Raw genomic sequence first — 17461 nt, forward strand, 5'->3', positions numbered from 1 at the left:
ACCACATTTTAAAAAAGACCTCGACAAACTGGAGCAAGTTCAGAGAAGAGCGACCAGAATGGTGACTGGTCTACAAACCATGTCCTATGAGGAACGGTTGCAGGATTTGGGAATGTTTAGCTTGCAAAAAAGAAGACTGAGAGGAGACTTAATAGCTGTCTACAAATATGTCAAGGGCTGTCACATTGTAGAAGGATCATCTTTATTCTCATTTGCACAAGGAAAGACTAGAAGCAATGGGATGAAACTAAATGGGAGGAGACACATTAGATATTAGAAAAAACTTTTTGACAGTTAGGGTGATTAATGAGTGGAACAGGCTGCCACGAGAGGTGGTGAGTTCCCCTTCAATGGACGTCTTCAAACAGAGGCTGGACAGACATCTGTCTGAGATGATCTAGTGAATCCTGCTTTGAGCAGGGGGTTGGACCAGATGACCCAGGAGGTCCCTTCCAACTCTACCATTCTATGATTCTATGATAATAGACCCCTCTGTGTGTAATGACTCTATATAATAGATCCCTCTGCGTGTAATGACTATATAATAGATCGCTCTGTGTGTAATGACTATATAATAGATCCCTCTGTGTGTAATGACTCTATATAATAGATCCCTGTGTGTAATGACTCTATATAATAGATCCCTCTGTGTGTAATGACTATATAATAGATCCCTCTGCGTGTAATGACTATATAATAGATCCCTCTGTGTGTAATGACTCTATATAATAGATCCCTCTGCGTGTAATGACTCTATATAATAGATCCCTCTGCGTGTAATGACTCTATATAATAGATCGCTCTGTGTGTAATGACTCTATATAATAGATCCCTCTGCGTGTAATGACTCTATATAATAGATCCCTCTGCGTGTAATGACTCTATATAATAGACCCCTCTGTGTGTAATGACTCTATATAATAGATCCCTCTGCGTGTAATGACTCTATATAATAGATCCCTCTGCGTGTAATGACTCTATATCATAGATCCCTCTGCGTGTAATGACTCTATATAATAGATCCCTCTGTGTGTAATGACTCTATATAATAGATCCCTCTGTGTGTAATGACTATATAATAGATCCCTCTGTGTGTAATGACTCTATATAATAGATCCCTCTGTGTGTAATGACTCTATATAATAGATCCCTCTGCGTGTAATGACTATATAATAGATCCCTCTGCGTGTAATGACTCTATATAATAGATCCCTCTGTGTGTAATGACTCTATATAATAGACCCCTCTGTGTGTAATGACTCTATATAATAGACCCCTCTGTGTGTAATGACTCTATATAATATAGGAATGTCACTTTTTGTATTGAAGAACTGACTTAAATTCACTTTTTGATGATATTCTAATTTTGTGAGATGCACCTATATATATAACCCTGGAAGGATGGTAAGATGAGGGCTATATTGTTTCTCTAGGAAGTTCCTGGGAGAACAGGACTGACCCATCAGCAGTCCTCCTCTGACCTCACCTGAGGGAGGAATGAAGGGTCTGCTGACATCATTCTTATCACTTCATTTACCCTATATCTTGCTAACACCCCAGGAGAAGCACTGAGTATTGCAGATCTTTCCGGCGGCGTTCTCTCTGATCCAGTGCATAATACCCAGCATGCATTTCATCCCTTTTATTTTATACGGTCTTTGATTGTATTCCTGTATTTATTGTTCCATCTTTTGTACTTCTTTTTCTATAATCAATCTAAAATGTAGCAAGTTTGTTCCTTGTTGTTCTAGATGATACCACAAACCAGGGGGGCGTGAATAGTTTGGCTGTGTTACCCTTTGTGTGCCAGAGTGCAAGAAGAGTACCCATCAGGTGCTCAGGAAAGCTGGGTGGCATGTGTGCTAGTGTGTGCCCCAGTTCAGGAGTCTCAATAACCTATCAAAACGGCGAGTGGCGGCAGCAGAAAGTGTGACTGGCTGCGGGGTGCGCTTAGCTGACTGTCAGCCCACTGTCATAGGCGAGTAGACGAGCGAGTGTGGGAAGCAGAGTCTCCCCTGCACAGTAGCATGCGAGGCACCCATGTCATCTCTCTACTTAGCATGTATCCAACTTGCTTCTCCTTCACTTCATGGGTTCTTCTTTCTATTGCATTGACCTTCTAACTCTTCATCTTTTTTATGGCATGGACCCTCTAACACCCTCTTTTCCCTTCCATGCACCTTCTGTTTTGCTAGCCTGGATCTACTATTCGGTTCTTAAACTTGCATAAACCTTCTATCCCTCTTTTTCCCTAGCATAGACAGTCTATCGCCTTCTCCATTTCTCCCAGTATCCTCTTTTCTACCCGCTTTCCCTTGCATGAATAATTCAGTTTTCACTTTCCCTGGCATGGATAGTCCATCTTTTTTGTGTGTCATGGACTTTGCATCTGTCTCTTTCTCTTTCACCTTCTATAAAGCTTTTTGCCTGAAATGGACCTTACACTCCTCTCTCTTCCGGCAATGGACCTTACACTCCTCTCTCTTCCGGCAATGGACCTTACACTCCTCTCTCTTCCGGCAATGGACCTTACACTCCTCTCTCTTCCGGCAATGGACCTTACACTCCTCTCTCTTCCGATAATGGACCTTACATTCCTCTCTCTTCCGATAATGGACCTTACATTCCTTTCTCTTCCGGTAATGGACCTTACATTCCTCTCTCTTCCGGTAATGGACCTTACACTCCTCTCTCTTCCGACAATGGACCTTACACTCCTCTCTCTTCCGGTAATGGACCTTACACTCCTCTCTCTTCCAGCAATGGACCTTACACTCCTCTCTCTTCCGGCAATGGACCTTACACTCCTCTCTCTTCCAGCAATGGACCTTACACTCCTCTCTCTTCCGACAATGGACCTTACACTCCTCTCTCTTCCGACAATGGACCTTACACTCCTCTCTCTTCCAGCAATGGACCTTACACTCCTCTCTCTTCCAGCAATGGACCTTACACTCCTCTCTCTTCCGGCAATGGACCTTACATTCCTCTCTCTTCCAGTAATGGACCTTACATTCCTCTTTTTTCCAGTATAGACCTTTTACGAGTTGTTTTTTCATAACTAGAACTTCTATCAATCACTTTCTCTTGCATAAATCTTTTAGACCTCTCGTTCACAAGCATGGACTTTATATCATTCTCTTTCTCTTGCATTGATCTTCCATTCTTTTCTTTCTGTGGCATGGACCTTGTATCCTTCTCCTTATCTTGCATTGATCTCCCATCCCTCTATTTCCCTGGCATGAAACTGCCATCCCTCCCTTTCCCTGACATGGACCTTATATCCATCTCTCTATTATGGACCTTCCCTTTCATGGATTTTTTATCTTTCTCTTGTATGGACCTTCTAGACCTCTCTTTCCCAATCATGGACCTTCTTGGCTTCCCTTTCCCTGGCATGGACTTCTAGGCTTCTCCATCCCTGGAATGCACCTTCTATCTTTCCCTTACATGAACCATCTATCCTCTTTCATAGACCTTTTAGCCTTTCCTTTCTTGTTTGTACTTTGTATCTATCTCTTATTCTTGCATGGACCTACTTTTCCCCTTCTCCATTTCTCACCATCTCTTTTCTCCCCTCTCAGAATGGTAACTGATCATTTGAATCATTTATTTTTTATTCCATCTGATAAGACCAGCTATATATTATTACCATATACACATCTACAAGATGAACCTTAATGCATGATCATATTATATTATTTTTTATTATGAGCCATAAATGTGAGGACATATCGGAGGCCTGTATTACAAGGCACAGGTCACTAACTATCAAGCAGTTTCTGGGTGTTTCCAGGAAGAAAACTATCAGAAAATGTCATCTCATCATCTCAGATTAATAGGACTTCACAGACGCAAGCAATAGCCCAAGTCTGGAAAGACTCCACCTTAGTACTTTAGGATCCAGTTTTGGACTTTACATTTAAAAAAGCATATTGGGAAGTTATAGTCAGTTGAAAGTAGGGTTGTGGAGTAGGTAAGACAAGTCTCAGACTCCTCAATTTCCCTGACTCCGACTCCACAGCCCTGCCTCACTACTGAGCGTGTACATAAAGAGCAGCACAGATTCATCTCAACTAAAAGCCTAAATCCTTGGATCAGGAATAGAACAGACATTTATAGGACATTTCATCACTTTCCCAAATTCTTAGGAAACATTTACAGCACGTCCTGCATTGAACTACTGCACCCAATGTATTATATATTTTAGGAGTCGGAGTCTGTTCATTTTATACCGACCGTCTCCGACTCCACAGCCCTTGTTGAAAGGCGGCAACTAGATTATTACACTGGTCGCCTCCTTCAAGCGGGTGTACCGACCACAAGAGGTAGTAATGACAGATACTTTACCACATTTAAAGAGGGCCAGAGGTTTCTCACAACAAATGGCATCATGGGCAATAAATAATCAAGCGATAAACTAATGTAGAACTGGTGGAGAAAGGATGAACTTGTTGGACCAGAGACCTTTTTTTTACATCTAAGTAACCATATGTCAGAAATACATATATTCATACACTGCTCTCTGATATTTCTAGAAGGCTAGGAACAAAGTATCCGCAGGATCTGATATTAAACCTTAGAAGTCACGGCCCTGGTGAAGTGGTTAGTGTAAGACTTCCTAGCAATGTGACCAAGTGCATGGACAAACGGCAACCAATAAAACACCGAATATATAGAACAGAATTAAGACACTATGCAGGGGGCATTTATGCACATTTTACTCCAAGTACATTTTTACAAGGTGCCTGGCAGTTAATCATGGCAGTTAGACAGGACAGGAGACTGGTAAGACATTCAAAGAAACCCACTTCTAGAACATTTGCATTGCAACAAATATTCACAATACCTATTTGCATCATTTATATTCTGGCTGCTGCATTCACTCACATCCACCATCTTTGCACAAACTCTTTGCACTCCATCCATATCAGCCCCTTTCACCTCTCCTATGTACATCACTCATGTTCTTTTCACAATCCTAAACTGCACAGATCCATTCACTCCCACCATACAACACAAGAGACGCTCTCACAAATCACTTAACCATCTGCCATCTGCTCACTCTCTCTACCCTTCTTCTCCTAGTCGCAAGAGACATCTATCCCAACCCTGGCCATTCTTGTAATAGTAAGTCGAACCCCTTCCCTACTACACTCAGAAACCCTGCAAAGCTCAGTATTCACTGCATGCCTTCTGCCTCTTAACTGTGCCCTCTGGAATTCACGCTCAGCGTGTAATAAACTCTCCTACATCCATTATTTTTCCTTTCAAATTCTCTTAACCTTCTGGCTCTTACTGAAACCTAGATCCAGCAGACACTACCACCGCTGCTGCTCTTTCGTATGGTGGCCTACATTTTCACATACCCCTAGACGTGAGAACAGACAAGGTGGAGGCGTTGGTCAGCTCCTATCAACCAAATGTACTTTTCAGGCTATCCCCCCATTCCCTTTCCTTATTTTCCCTTTGTTTGAGGTCTACAAAGTCAGACTCTACCAGCGCTTTTCCCTGCGAGTGGCGGTTGTGTATCGCCCTCCGGGCTTCTCCCGTCAGGTCTTGGATCACTTTGCCGCCTGGCTTCCTCACCATCTACTCTGACATCCCCACCATCTTCATGGGGAACTTCAACATCCCCATTGGTGATTCCCTCACCCCATCCGTCACTCACCTTTTAGCTCTAACCTCCCTCCTTCAGCCTTTCACAGTTAATAACTCTCCTACACATGAAGATGGGAATACTCTGGACCTGGTCTTCTCCCGTCTCTGGTAAGTGTATGATTTTACTAACTCCCCATCTCACTCTGACCACAACCTTCTTTTATTTTCTGTCAGTAACTGTCGCCCCGCTCAGGACACCCCCACTTTCCAAATCTAGAGAAATATATGTGCCATTAACACCCAGAAATTTCTGAAGAATTTGCAGTCATCATTGGTCACAATCTCCTCCCTCTCATGTCCGGACTCTGCACGGAAACACTATGATGAAACATTGCAGAGCGCCCTGGATGAAGCTGCACCTTCTACACATAGAACTCGGCACAGACGGTGTCAACCCTGGCACACGCTGCAAACATGTCTTCTCCAGCGGTGCTACAGGTGCGCCGAACGTCTGAGGAGAAAATTCAATTTGGCTGAAGATTTCATCCATTATAAGTATATGCTTAAAACATACAACTCTGCCCTTCACCTCTTCAAACAAACCTATTTCAACACCCTTATCACCCCACTTTCCAACACTCCTAAACAACTCTGACACTATTCATTCCCTCCTCCATTCAAGAGTGAAGGCCCCACCACCGACCTCAGCGCTGATAATATGGCCAATTATTTCAAAGAAAAAAATGTAGCAAATCCGACAGGGAATTTTATCCCTATCCTTTAATACCATTGTGACGACACAGCTTCTCTTCTTCATTATGCCAGACATACTTTCTGAAGACCAAGAGCAATATACCTTTATTGACTTTTTTAACCGGTGTTCTTTTTTTCCCTTCTTTCACTTCCTTTCTTTTCACTTCGCTCAAGACAGATTATTGCTCGTATAACCCTGAATGCTGATCACATGGGGTAATATTGGTGTAACATACCTGGCGGCGTCCTTGCATGGTGGTCCATCTCCCACTGTGCAAGAGGGCGCACTTGATCTCCTGTCCAGAATGTCTCTCTGGCTTCCCTCCATGCTGTCTGTTTGTGTCTGTTTCTGCTGCTTAAGGGCGGCGCCCGATCACTTCCTGCCTTTTGTACCTGCTGTGGGTCACACCCCTTGTGCGTCCTCAGCCTATTGCTGTCTGTCACTTGGTATATAGCTCAGCAGCTCCCTTCTATCCCTGCCTGAGCATAGTGTTTCCTTCAGTGTGTGCTTGCACTCTGAAGGTGCCAGGTCCCGTCTCTTGTCTCCTGCTTTTTGTATCAGTTCCCGTGTCTGAACTGAGTCCTGTATGTCTCCTGCTTTGCGGTATCAGCTCCCGTTTCTGAACTGAGTCCTTTCTGTGTATCTTGTCTGTCCTGTCTGAACTCGCTCCTAGCCTGTTCCTCCCGCCTTCTAGGGGCCGATTACCTAGATCCGTTCCTGTATCTTGTCTGTCCTGTCTGAACTCGCTCCTAGCCTGTTCGTTCCGCCTTCTAGTGGCCGATTTCCTAGACCCGCTCCTGTGTCTGGTCTGTCCTGTCTGAACACGCTCCTTGCCTGTTCATTCCGCCTCTCTGGGGGCCGTATTCCCAGACCCGCTCCTGTATCCCTCTGCAGTGTCGGTCTCCTCCGTACACTCAGTTCCAGTCTGAACTCTCTCCTGTCCTTTACCTGTTTTGCCTCTATGTCCGTTCCCTTCCTTTTTCTGCAGAGTCTGAACTCGTACCTAACTCCTGCTTGTTGTCTCTGCAAGTACTGTGTGAGTATCTGGCTCTGTCTTTCCCTTCCTGTCTGTTCCGTGTGAACAGAGCCCTGTCCTCCCTGCTCAGCCTTGTCTGCACTCTAGCTGTGCTTGCCTGTAACCCTCTGCCTGTATTGTTCCTGAGTCCCGGTGTGTACTGGGTCCTATCCCGCCTGTGTTCCTACCTGCTAGTGCCTCCCTGTCTGCACTCTAGCTGTGCTTGTCTTTACCCCCCTGCCTGCATACCCGCCTGCCTGCATACCAGTCGTGCCTGCCTATACCCACCAGTCTGTGTGCCAGCCTACCAGCCTGTTCCTGTATTCCCCTGTGTGGGTCAACAGCCGTGTCCGGGGTCTGTCCTGGAGTAGCACCTGGTCCCTCTGCTCGGTTCCTCCTTGGTGCACTGGCGTCGTATGCCGTCGTGCGACCCTGGTCGGATCGGGTGAATACCTAGTCACGCCCCTCCAGGCATTCACTCTCCAGCACGGTCCAGTGGAATCACTACCAATCACACGCACACGCCGCTTAGCCCGGGCGTGTGCATAACAGCTGGTGATTGATGAATGGCTGTTATCTACAGTTGTGCTCAAAAGTTTACCCCGGCAGAATTTTTCCTTTCTTGGCCTTGTTTCAGAGAATATGAATGATAATAAAAACCTTTTTCTCCCCTCATGGTTATTGGTTGGGTGAAGCCATTTATTGTCAAACTACTGTGTTTTCTCTTTTTAAATCTTAAAGACAACCAAAAACATCCAACTGACCCTGATCAAAAGTTCACATACCCCGGTGATTTTGGCCTGATAACATGCACAGAATTTGACACACATGGGTTTGAATGGCTACTAAAGGTAACATCCACACATGTGACCTGTTGGCTTGTAATCAGTGTGTGTGCATAAAAGCCGAGTCAGTTTCTGGGATCAAGACAGACTCTTGCATCTTTCCTCCAGCCACTGACATTTCTGGATTGTGAGTCAGGGGGAAAGCAAAAGAATTGTCAATGTATCTACGGGAAAAGGTAGTTGAACTGTATAACACAGGAAAGGGATACAAAAAAATATCCAAGGTATTGATAATGCCAGTCAGCAGTGTTCAGACTGTGATTAACAAATGGAAAATCAGGGGCTCTGTAAAAACCAAACCACGGTCAGGTAGACCAACAAAAATTTCGGCCACAACTGCCCGGAAAATTGTTCGGGATGCAAAGAAAAACCCACAAATAACATCAGCTGAAATTCAGGACTCTCTGAAAACTAAAAGGTGTGGCTGTTTCAAGATGCACAATAAGGAGGCACTTGAAGAAAAATGGGCTGCATGGTCAAGTCGCCAGAAGAAAGTCATTACTGCGCAAATGCCACAAAGCATCTCGCCTACAATACACCAAACAGCACAGAGACAAGCCTCAAAACCTCTGGAACAAGGTCATTTGGAGTTATGAGACCAAAATTTAACTCTTTGGCCTATGATGAAAGGAACACCATTCCTACAGTAAAGCACGGAGGTGGATCGCTGATATTTTGGGGATGTGTGAGCTACAAAGGCACAGGAAACTTGGTAAAAGTTAAAGGAAAGATGAATGCAGCACGTTATCAGCAAATACTGGAGGCAAATTTGCACTCATCAGCCCGGAAGCTGCCCATGGGACGTACTTGGACGTTCCAACATGACAACAATCCAAAACACAAGGCCAAGTCGACCTGTCATTGGCTACAGCAGAACAAAAGGGAAGGTTCTGGAGTGGCCATCTCAGTCTCCTGACCTCAATATCATTGAGCCGCTCTGAGGAGAACTCAAGCGCGTAGTTCATGCTAGACAGCCCAGGAATTTACAGGAGCTGGAGGCTTTTTGCCAAGAAGAATGGGCAGCTTTACCATCTGAGAAAATAAAGACCCTCATCCACAACTACCACAAAAGACTTCAAGCTGTCATTGATGTTAGAGGGAGCAATACACGGTATTAAGAAATGGGGTATGTGAACTTTTGATCAGGATCAGTTGGATGTTTTTAGTTGTCATTAAGATTTTAAAAGAGAAAACACAGTAGTTTGACAATAAATGGCTTCACCCAACCAATAACCATGAGGGGAGGAAAAGTATTTTGTTATCATTCATATTCTATGAAACAAGGCCAAGAAAGGAAAAATTCTGCTTTTGAGCACAACTGTATATATATTACATTCGCACACACACAAACACTCAAAAGAATAAAGGGAACACAGACAACAGAATATAACAAAGTAAATGAAACTTCTGTGAAATCAAACTGTCCACTTAGGAAGCAACACTGATTGACAATCAATGTCACATGCTGTTGTGCAAATGGAATGTCACATGCTGTTGTGCAAATGGAATAGACAATAGATGGAAATTATTGGCAATTATCAAGACCCCCTCAATAAAGGAGTGGTTCTGCGGGTGGGGACCACAGACCACATCTCAGTACCAATGCTTTCTGGCAGATGTTTTGGTCACTTTTGAACGTTGGTTGTGCTTTCACACTCGTGGTAGCATGAGACGGACTCTACAACCCACAGAAGTTGCTCAGGTAATGCAGCTCATCCAGGATGGCACATCAATGCGAGCTGTGGCAAGAAGGTTTGCTGTGTCTGTCAGCGTAGTGTCCAGAGGCTGGAGGGGCTACCAGGAGACAGGCCAGTACACCAGCAGACATGGAGGGGGCCGTAGGAGGGCAACAACCCAGCAGCAGGACCGCTACCTCCACCTTTGTGCAAGGAGGAACAGGAGGAGCACTGCCAGAGCCCTGCAAAATGACCTCCAGCAGGCCACAAATGTGCATGTGTCTGCACAAACGGTTAGAAACCGACTCCATGAGGGTGGTATGAGGGCCTGATGTCCACAGATGGGGGTTGTGCTCACAGCCCAACACCGTGCAGGACGCTTGGCATTTGCCACAGAACACCAGGATTGGCAAAGTGGCCACTGGCGCCCTGTGCTCTTCACAGATGAAAGCAGGTTCACACTGAGCACATGTGACAGACGTGACAGACTGGAGACGCCGTGGAGAGCGATCTGCTGCCTGCAACATCCTTCAGCATGACCGGTTGGGCAGTGGGTCAGTAATGGTGTGGGGTGGCATTTCTTTGGAGGGCCGCACAGCCCTCCATGTGCTCGCCAAAGGTAGCCTGACTGCCATTAGGTCCCGAGATGAGATCCTCAGACCCCTTGTGAGACCATATGGTGGTGCGGTTGGCCCTGGGTTCCTCCTAATGCAGGACAATGCCAGACCTCATGTGGCTGGAGTGTGTCAGCAGTTCCTGCAAGATGAAGGCATTGAAGCTATGGACTGGCCGCCCGTTCCCCAGACCTGAATCCGATAGAGCACATCTGGGACATCATGTCTCACTCCATCCATCAACGTCACGTTGCACCACAGACTGTCCAGGAGTTGGCGGATGCTTTAGTCCTGGTCTGGGAGGAGATCCCACAGGAGACCATCCGCAACCTCATCAGGAGCATGCCCAGGCGTTGTAGGGAGGTCATACAGGCACGTGGAGGCCACACACAATACTGAGGCTCATCAGCAGCATGCCCAGGCGTTGTAGGGAGGTCATACAGGCACGTGGAGGCCACACACAATACTCAGCCTCATCAGGAGCATGCCCAGGCGTTGTAGGGAGGTCATACAGGCACGTGGAGGCCACCCACAATACTCAGCCTCATAAGGAGCATGCCCAGGCGTTGTAGGGAGGTCATACAGGCACGTGGAGGCCACACACAATAATCAGCCTCATCAGGATCATGCCCAGGCGTTGTAGGGAGGTCATACAGGCACGTGGAGGCCACACACAATACTCAACCTCATCAGGAGCATGCCCAGGCGTTGTAGGGAGGTCATACAGGCACGTGGAGGCCACACACAATACTCAGCCTCATCAGGAGCATGCCCAGGCGTTGTAGGGAGGTCATACAGGCACGTGGAGGCCACACACAATACTCAGCCTCATCAGGAGCATGCCCAGGCGTTGTAGGGAGGTCATACAGGCACGTGGAGGCCACACACAATACTCAGCCTCATTGTGACTTGTTTTAAGGACATTACATCACAGTTGGATCAGCCTGTAGTGGGTTTTTCCACTGTAATTTTGGGGGTGACTCCAAATCCAGGCCTCCATTGGTTAATAAATGTGATTTCCATTGATGATTTTTGTGTGATTTTGTTGTCAGCACATTCAGCTTCTACAGAACAAAGTATTCAATGAGAAGATTTCATCCATTCACATCTAGGAGGGGGGATTTCACTGTTCCCTTTATTTTTTGGAGCAGTGTATATAACACATATACAGTACAGACCAAAAGTTTGGACACCTTTTATTTAAAGATTTTTCTGTATTTTCATGACTATGAGGATTGTACATTCACACTGAAGGCATCAAAACTATGAATTACCACATGTGGAATTATATACTTAACAAAAAAGTGTGAAACAACTGAAAATATGTCTTATATTCTAGGTTCTTCACAGTAGCCACCTTTTGCTTTGATGACTGCTTTGCACACTCTTGGCATTCTCTTGATGAGCTTCAAGAGGTAGTCACCGGAAATGGTCTTCACTTCACAGGTGTGCCCTGTCAGGTTTAATAAGTGGGATTTCTTTCCTTATAAATGGGGTTGGGACCATCAGTTGTGTTGTGCAGAAGTCTGGTGGATACACAGCTGATAGTCCTACTGAATAGACTGTTAGAATTTGTATTATGGCAAGAAAAAAGCAGCTAAGTAAAGAAAAACGAGTGGCCATCATTACTTTAAGAAATGAAGGTCAGTCAGTCCGATAAGTTTGGAAAACTTTGAAAGTGTCCCCAAGTCCAGTTGCAAAAACCATCAAGCACTACAAAGAAACTGGTTCACATGAGGACCGCCCCAGGAAAGGAAGACCAAGAGTCACCTCTGCTTCTGAGGATAAGTTTATCCGAGTCACCAGCCTCAGAAATCGCAGGTTAACAGCAGCTCAGATTAGAGACCAGGTCAATGCCACACAGAGTTCTAGCAGCAGACACATCTCTACAACAACTGTTAAGAGGAGACTTTGTGCAGCAGGCCTTCATGGTAAAATAGCTGCTAGGAAACCACTGCTAAGGACAGGCAACAAGCAGAAGAGACTTGTTTGGGCTAAAGAACACAAGGAATGGACTTTAGACCAGTGGAAATCTGTGCTTTGGTCTGATGAGTCCAAATTTGAGATCTTTGGCTCCAACCACCGTGTCTTTGTGCGACACAGAAAAGGTGAACGGATGGACTCTACATGCCTGGTTCCCACCGTGAAGCATGGAGGAGGAGGTGTGATGGTGTGGGGGGGGCTTCGCTGGTTACACTGTTGGGGATTTATTCTAAATTGAAGGCATACTGAACCAGCATGGCTACCACAGCATCTTGCAGCGGCATGCTATTCCATCCGGTTTGCATTTAGTTGGACCATAATTTATTTTTCAACAGGACAATGACCCCAAACACACCTCCAGGCTGTGTAAGGGCTATTTGACCAAGAAGGAGAGTGATGGGAGGCTACGCCAGATGACCTGGCCTCCACAGTCACCAGACCTGAACCCAATCAAGATGGTTTGGGGTGAGCTGGACCGCAGAGTGAAGGCAAAAGGGCCAACAAGTGCTAAGCATCTCTGGGAACTCCTTCAAGATTGTTGGAAGACCATTTCCGGTGACTACCTCTTGAAGCTCATCAAGAGAATGCCAAGAGTGTGCAAAGCAGTCATCAAAGCAAAAGGTGGCTACTTTGAAGACCCTAGAATATAAGACATATTTTCAGTTGTTTCACACTTTTTTGTTAAGTATATAATTCCACATGTGTTAATTCATAGTTTTGATGCCTTCAGTGTGAATGTACACACACACACGCACACACACACAGCTCTGACAAAAATGAAGAGACCTCTGCACAGTTTTCTCTGCATGTCTTCAGCCATTCCATTCCAGTGTCAGTTGAATTCCACCCACCGTCCACCTCCTTCTACTTAATGTGCTTCTGATTCGGTGATCACCTGAACCAAATCTTATGTAATGAGGGAAAGTATAAGAAACACTGCTGTGATCTTCACAATCCTCTTGTAATAGGACAAGCTGGACGGCAAAACAAGTGCTAGGAATATCCCAAAAGTAATTTGAACAAAAAAATAACTTGTAACCATACCAAAAGAGGTGGAAAGAAAAGTCTTGAGTGAGGAAAAAAAGGGCTCAATTCTGGCTTTACTAGCAGAGGGATACAGGGAGCGTCATGTTGCCTCCATCCTTAAAATTTCGAAGACGGCCGCCCATTACAACAAGGTCAAGCAGCAGACATTGGGGACAACAAAGCGACAGACCGGCAGAGGGTGAAAGCGACTCTCCACTGACCGGGATGACCGTCATCTTATTCCAATGTCACTCAGCAACCGCAGGATGACATCAAGTGACCTACAAAAGGAATGGCAAATGGCAGCCGGGGTGAAGAGCACGGACAGAACAGTTGGTAACAGGCTCCTAGAGGCCTCAAGTCATGTAAAGCTAGAGAAAAGCCTTTCATCAATGAGAAGCAAAAGGAGAGCCAGGCTGAAGATGGCCAAAGACCATAAGGATTGGACCATAGAGGACTGGAGTAAGGTAATCTTCTCTGATGAGTCTAATTTTCAGCTTTGCCCAACACCTGGTCGTCTAATGGTTAGATGGAGACCTGGAGAGACGTACAAGCCACAGTGTCTTGTACCCACTGTGAAATTTGGTGGAGGATCGGTGATGATACAAGGTTATCCTGGAAAAACACGTGCTTCCTTCTGCTCAGGCAATGTTCCCCAACTCTGAGGACAATGCCCCATGCCACACAGCTAGGTCAATCAATGTGTGGATGAAGGAGCACCACATCAAGACCCAATCTCCAGACCTGAACCCCATGGAAAACCTCTGGAATGTAATCAAGAGAAAGATGGATGGTCACAAGCTATCAAAGAAGAACTGCAGGAGCGGCATAAGGTCACCCGAAAGCAGCGTGACAGACTGGTGGAAAGCAGCCAAGACGCATGAGAGCCGGGATTAATATCATGGTTATTCCACCAAATCCTGATGTCTGACCTCTTCCTGAGTTATAACATGAGGATTGTTGGTTCTAAATGAATAAGAACTTGTTTTCTTTGCATTATTTGAGGTCTGAAGGCACTGGTGCTCTGTTTTTCCATTTCTTTTTTAGTATTTTGACGCTTTATCATTTTCTACGAATAAATACAAAATTTTTAGCTTTGAATTTCGGAGACGTTGTCAGTAGTTTATAGAATAAAACAACAATGGACATTTTACTCAAAAATATACAAATCTACCTAGAAAGAGAAAAATCAGAGAAAATGACAATTTTGCAGTGGTCTCTTAATTTTTGCCAGAGCTGTATGTATGTATGTGTATATATTCACACACACATATTTTGTCGGGGTATGTAAACTTTTGAGCACAACTGTATATCTTATATCATCTCTTACAATGTATCATCTGCCATACAGGAACTCTGAACAATGGATGTTTGCCAAGATATGCTCAATACCAGAGGTGTAGGGTGTTTGCAGCCAACATTGGGGGATGAGCTGTGGATATTCGAGCATTGTAAATTAATATCATGATCCCTGACCCTTGACCTGTGAATGATGGCTTGAGAGGACAAATATGAACTATAAAAAGGGGGTCTCTGCGTCTATTCAGAGAGACAATACAGGATGACAGTCTAAGGGACCACAGCTGGAAAGATACAGAACTGCTCCATTGACCATTGCTGAAAGCTCAGATGATGTGAAGGATCCAGGTTGGGACAATCAGGTCAACTGGCCACATATCTCACGATCCTAATCCCGGCAGCCAGCGGAAGGGTGAGACTGTGTAATTTTGCACCATCTCATGTATTTGCTGGGACTGTCCTATACGTTATTAATTGCTGATTGTTCAATAAGTTATTGCCGCACCGTTTACCATCACCCTGTGTTGTCTGAGTAGTGTTCTGTCCGCGGAAGACACGGTGTCTTCACAACCATGCACGGTTCTCCCTCGCCCATTGCATCTAGCTCGCTCTCTGTGTCTTTGAACCAATTACGAAAGAAGAAGTGATCAGGCTCCTTCCATCTTCTCGCCCTTCTATTAGCACCAGTGACCCTACTCCTTCACATCTCCACCAATCCATTTTCCCGGTTGTCACCACTCACCTACCATGTTTAATCTCGCTCTCTCTCTCTCATCTGGTATCTTCCCCTCCTCATTTAATAACACACCAGAATACATCCATTACTTAAACCATCCCTAAACCAAAACTGTGCTGCTAACTACAGACCAATTTGTAATCTTACCTTCATCTCTGAACTCCTGGAATACTTAGTCCACTCCCCTCTAATCCGCTATCTCTCAGATAACTCTGTTCTTGACCCTTTATAACCTGGTTTCCCATCTTTACACTCCCTTACTTAAGTCTCTAATAATCTACTAACCGCTAAATCTACTGATCCCTGCTGATTCTCCTGGATCTCTCCGCAGCATTTGGATCTCCAGCTCCTCCTCACTATGCTCCGCTCTATCGGCCTCAAGGACACTGTTCTCTCCTGGTTCTCCTCCTACCTCTCTGACCGCTCCTTCTCGGTGTCTTTTGCCGGCTCCTCCTCCTCTCTCCTTCCTCTTACTGTTGGGGTTCCTCAAGGATCAGTCCTAGGCCCCCTGCTCTTCTCCTTGTACACCGTCCCTATTGGACAAACATTCAGTAGATTCGGTTTTCAGTACCATCTCTATGCTGATGACACCCAACTATACACCTCTGCTCCGGACATCACCCCTGCATTACTACAAAAGACCAGTGATTGTCTTTCCGCCGTCTCTAACATTATGTCCTCCCTGTATCAAACTGAACAAGTCAAAAACTGAAATTATGTTTCCTCCCTCCACTAATCTACCTGTGCCCAATATTGCCATCCCTGTGTGTGGTTCTACCATTACTCCCCAGCTACATGCCCGCTGTCCTGGGGGTCACACTTTATTCAGGTCTTTCCTTCACTCCCCACATACGATCACTTGATCACTCATGCCATCTAAATCTCAAAAATATTTCTACAATTCAACCTTTTCTTACCTTTGACTCTGGAAAAACTGTCGCTCTTATTCATTCTCGTCTGCACTATTGCACCTCTCTACTAATCGGTCTCCCTCTTACCAAACTCTCCCCCCTCCAATCCGTCCTGAACGCAGCAGCCAGGATCATATTCCTTTCCAACCGCTAACAGTTGCCTCTACCCTGATGGCGAGCATGCTTGGGTGCTCGCCGAGTATTTTGGCGTGCTCGGCATTTCTTTTATTGTTGCCGCGGCTGCAAGTGTCATGGCTGTTAGACAGCTGTGACACACAAATTGCCTGTCGACAGTAAAAGAAATGCCGAGCATGCCAAAATACTCGGCGAGCACCCAAGCGTGCTCGCCGACAGAGTTAATAAGTCATACTCGTTCAACATTATTGGTTACCCATCCGATACAGAGTTCAATACAAACATCTCTCACCCACAAAAGCGTTCCATGGTTCAGCAACAACCTACATCTCCTCCCTCGTCTCAGTCTACCCCCTCGTCTCAGTCTACCCCCCTCGTCTCAGTCTACCCCCCTCGTCTCAGTCTACCCCCCTCGTCTCAGTCTACCCCCCTACCAGTGCCCTCCATTCTGCGGAAGACCTAAGACTACCATCCTCAATGATCCAAACCTCGAATTCCTGTCTCCAAGACTTCTTATAAGCTGTGACAATTGTGTGGAATGCATTACCCAGGACAATTTGAGTAATTACCAATACCCACACTTTTAAGCGTGCCCCAAAAACGCACTTCTTTAGAATAGCCTATCGCCTCACTACACTTATCTAACTAGTCCTGTTTTGCCCATACAAAGTTTTCTTGAAACCAGGACCCTTATATCATCTGTTCGCACCCTCCGTGCACTTATTAGCCCTATGTGTCTGTACTGTGCACACACTGGCTGGTGACCGGTTCATGCAGCATTAAATGAACACCCTATTATATTGACGGCTGGACCGTACAATACAAACAATTGTTACCATCCACCTTTCATGTCCCCCCATTTCCTC

General features: G+C 45.4%; 1 protein-coding gene across 5 annotated transcripts in view; it reads right to left on the minus strand.

The window, feature by feature from the left end:
* Positions 1-17461, minus strand: part of AGAP3 (ArfGAP with GTPase domain, ankyrin repeat and PH domain 3) — a 447006-nt gene that overhangs the window by 375405 nt on the left and 54140 nt on the right. The gene's annotated exons all lie outside the window — the stretch shown is intronic.

Source organism: Phyllobates terribilis, unplaced genomic scaffold (assembly GCF_046119375.1).
Source record: "Phyllobates terribilis strain yellow unplaced genomic scaffold, ASM4611937v1 Scaffold_4__5_contigs__length_816908805, whole genome shotgun sequence".
In the NCBI taxonomy this organism is placed as follows: domain Eukaryota; kingdom Metazoa; phylum Chordata; class Amphibia; order Anura; family Dendrobatidae; genus Phyllobates; species Phyllobates terribilis.